Below are 4,560 nucleotides of genomic sequence, written 5' to 3'. Positions count from 1 at the left end.
GACATCTGTCTCTACCTCGCAGCTTGTCTTCAGTGTCGTGAGCTAGTGAGATTGCGTCTTCAAGAGTAGCAGGCTTGAACATGTTAACTTCAGCGTAGTAATGCCCAAGGAGTCCAGACATATACTTGCGCTTGTGTGTCGCTTCAGATACGTCTTCAAGCATGCGTAACTGGAGTAATGCATTCCAAAAACGCTCTGTGTACTGAGGAATAAGCTCACGATCCCGTTGCTGAAGAAGATCCCATTGCTTTATGGCTTTCTCATGAAATTGTGGAGGAAGGAAATTCTGCATGAACTTCTTGAAATTCTCCCAGGTAGCGGGACAATCTACACTCTTGCGTACTACAGTCCACCAAAGAGATGCTCTGTCCACTAAATGATTAGTGACACACTTGATTTTATCTTTTTATGTATAGGTTTCCTCATGAAAGTAGTCGTCAAACTGACTAATGAACTTATATTTGATTCCTTGCGGATAGTTTGAGCTTCGAGAGTCGCGTCAATGGTACATCGGATAAGATCTTCAGATTGAGGTTCTTCTTTGTCAGTAGACGATCTTTGTAAATTTGCCAATTGAACTTGCAATGCTTGCCTAGCCCGTCGTTCTTCATCCAATTGCATCATGATTAAATCCAGCTTTTGCTCCATCGTAGGTTCAGGTAGGTCGCCTTCAGCCATTAAATCATCCATATGTGGTTCCGTCATCCTGCAAAACTCAAAAGACCTTACACTCTCAAAATCAAGTTAGCGGGATGAGCATAGCTCAAGTTCGAGAATACAAGGCTTATGTATTTTTGGGTGTGGCTTTCAAATCTTCGAAAAATCTGTGTTTTATCCTTCTTCGTATGCTGAAAATGCTTTAGCAAACCTGCGTATGGGTAGAGTACCTTCCAATGAACAACTTTGCAGTTCGGAGTTTCTGCGCAGGAACAGCCATTCTATGAGTTTTGGACAGAAGTCAGTTTTGATTCCAGTTGACTTGTCTGACTTGCAGAGTACCAGACTAATGTGACTTGCAGAGTTTGTAGACTTGCATAACTTGCTTGCTTTATGGAACTTGCAGAACTTTGACTTGATAGACTTGCTGAATCTGAACTTTGCAGACTTGCAGTACTTGCTAAATTGTAAGACTTATGTAACTTGGAGCTTTAGTAAGTAAGCTTTAGCTTACTAATCAAAATGTGAAATCGTGGAGGGGGGGGGGAGGGGCGTTTTTCTCAGCCGGTGCAAAAATTGGAGGTCCCTTCTGTTACCATGCGATGACGATTTGAAGCTTTTAAGCTTTTTAAAGCTTCCTAAGCTTTAATTTTTTTTAAAGCTTGAAGATATGGAGTTATAACTTATCTCTCTGTTCTTGACGACTTGATGAAGAAGATGTAGGAGTGGTCCTCCGCCTCTGAGACCGGTCCCTCACAGTTTGATGATGAAAATAGGGGTTCTTGATCACCAGGAATCTGCCTGTATCGACCCTTCGCGACGAGATTGACCGTAGAGCCTGATCGTTCCAGGAGCTCCGCCTTCGCACAAGATGGGTAGCGATTGGAAGCTCTTGATCTCAACTTCGCTCTGATACCACTGATGCGCAGATCGGATGCTGTACGCTCGCGTATTGAATGCCGGAAGGTCCCCAAGAACAATAGAACCCTACTTTTTGCACAAATTACAAGGTAAAAAGCATGAACGACAAGAGCAAGAGACCAATTGGGTGCAATCTCCCCCCATGCCTTTTTGTGAGCGCTCCACAAAGCATGTATTTTATGTATTATTCATCTTCAAGCTCAAATAATAGCCCAAATTACAAAATAGCAAGCTTTTAGCTTTTGAGTTTGCTTTAACATAAAATAGGAATAAAGCTAATGGGCGATGCCCAAAGAATCTGGCATGCCCAATACAATGTCCAAATAGAAATAACATAATCGTGCGCCCATGCGCATACAAAATAATAATAAATATCCAACGCCTCAATAAATAGGCGTGACAAAATATAGGCGTCATGCCTAAGGTATGCGCCCATCAAAATATAATCCATAAATCGAATACTCGCTATCCTCCAATGCTTTCCTCCGCCACTGTTGCTATCTCTACATATCAACTGAAGCATTCACAATCGTTAGTAAAATAATACAAATAAACCGACAAAAGTGAATACCTAGCAGTCTTCAGCTACATAAATAAATCAACTGGTTAGAAATAAATCCTAACCTTAATTTATTACGAGTGCGCACTCTAAACTCATAAACGTTTATTAATTTAATATGCATTTTGCGGAATCACCCGCTATGGAATCACCCATATACACACTAAATTAATGAAACGCCCGAAAAGAACAGGCGTCCCCATCAACTTCTCGCACAAAGAATCCACTTTGTGTATGAGCCCCGGTCACCAAAGTTTACGGAATCCACCGTAAAACCTCACGGAATCCACCGTGAAATATGCCTCCTGGCATCACCAAGACCCTAGTTTTCAAGCCGTTTGGAATAAATTAATTACCAATAACTGGATTCCAATTAATTCATTATCTTATGCTGATGGATTTATATTTTATGAGAAAAGGTTGTGTGTAACTGTTCAATTTAGAAAATTTGTGTTGGATGAAATTCATTGTCCTCCATATCAAGGCCATAGAGGTATTATTTCTACTTTATGTACTTTGATTGAAGATTTTTATTGACCATAGATGGAATCTGATGTTTCTAACTTTGTATCTGAGTGTTTAATTTGTCAAAGAGTTAAAGCGACACCATGGTAAGCAATATGGTTTGTTAAATGCCTTTACCAATTCTTGAAAGACCATGGAAACATATTTCAATGGATTTTATTACTGGTCTACCTAACACTCAAGCTAATCACGATATGATTTGGACTATTGTAGATTGATTTAGCAAACTTGCATATTTCATCCCATGCAAGAAAATATTAACTGTATCTCAAGCTGCTCAATTGTTTCTGAAAACTGTTTTCACTAACCATGGTTTACCAAAAGTTATTATTTCTGATTGTGATTCTAGATTCTGCAATAAATTTTGGACTACTTTGTTAGCTAACTTAGGAACAAAGATTGATTTTTCATTTGCATTTTATCCTAAAACAAATGGACAAACAAAAGCTACAAACAACACAATCTTGGATCTTTTACATGCATACACTATTTCAAAACCACAAACCTGGGATACACACTTGCATTTACTTCAGTTTGCATACAATAACACACCACATATAGCTACATGAAAAGCACCTTTTGAAATCATTTATGGATATAGATTGCCTACATCTCTTACTTCATTGTCAAACAAAGTTAAAGTTGCTGATGATATTACCCACATGTATACTACTATTTTCAATGAAGTTAAAGATTGATTGCAAAAGCCCAACAATCATATACTAAACAAGCAAACAAGAAAATAAAAGCTATGAATTTCACAGTTGATGATCATGTCTGGTTACGAATTGAAAAGCAAAGATTACAAAGTGTTGAGAAACACCCTGTTGTAAAGTTAGCTCCTAGATTTTATGGCCCTTTCAAAATACTTCACAAAATCAATGACAATGCCTTTAAACTAGAACTATCCCAACACTCGAAAATCCACAATACTTTTCATATCAGTTTGTTACGACCTTTCAAAGGCCAATTACATGTCCACCCTATTTATGAAAATGCTCATTTGTTAGAAGAAGAAACTGAAATCCTTGAACTTGAGACTATTCTAGATACTGATTTTCTAACCACTAGAACCGACCGTAGATATTCTAGATATTTGGTGAAATTTAAAAATCATCATGTTGAAGAGGCCCAATGGATGCACGTTCGTGACCTAAGTGCTTACCCCTCACTGCTCGCTCCATATTGAGCTAATAGCAATTGAGGACAATTGCTATCCCACCCCGGGGGTATGATGCCAGGAGGCATATTCCACGATGGATTCCGTGAGGTTTTTGCGGTGGATTCTGCAAACTTATATTTATTTGTCGGGGCTCGTACACAAGGTGGATTCCTTGTGCGAAAAGTCAATGGGGATGCTTGTCCTTTTCGGGCGTCTCATTAATTTAATGTTCAAGTGGGTGATTCCATAGCGGGTGATTTTGCAAAATACATATTTAAATTATTGGACATTTATGAGTTTAGAGTGCGCACTCGTAATAAATTAAGGTTAGGATTGAGTTCCAACCTATTTATTTATTTTGTAGCTGATGACTGCTAGGTATTTACTTTTGTCGATTTAATTTTATTATTTTCTAACAATTGTGAATGCTTCAGTTGATGTGTAGAGTAGGCAGCCGTGGCGCTAGGAAGCATTGGATGATAGTGTATATGCAAGTTATTTAGAAGAAATTATCATTTTTGATGGGTGCACATCTTAGGCGTGGAGCCAATATTTATTTTAATACGCTTATTTATTAAAATGCTTGACATATATTTATTATTTTGTATGCGCATGGGCACACGATTTAAATATTCATTATTGGACATTGTATTTGGGCACAACCCGACTCTTGGGGTGCCCAACCGCTTTATTCTTTATTTGGACAAAAGCAGACACAAGAGCTAAAGCATGCTAA

The sequence above is a fragment of the Lygodium microphyllum genome, chromosome 4 (genome assembly GCF_053477565.2).
Source record: "Lygodium microphyllum isolate KBCC chromosome 4, Lygodium_microphyllum_v1.1.10, whole genome shotgun sequence".
In the NCBI taxonomy this organism is placed as follows: domain Eukaryota; kingdom Viridiplantae; phylum Streptophyta; class Polypodiopsida; order Schizaeales; family Lygodiaceae; genus Lygodium; species Lygodium microphyllum.
The sequence above is the reverse complement of the archived record's forward strand: the minus strand, read 5'-3'. Positions refer to the sequence as shown.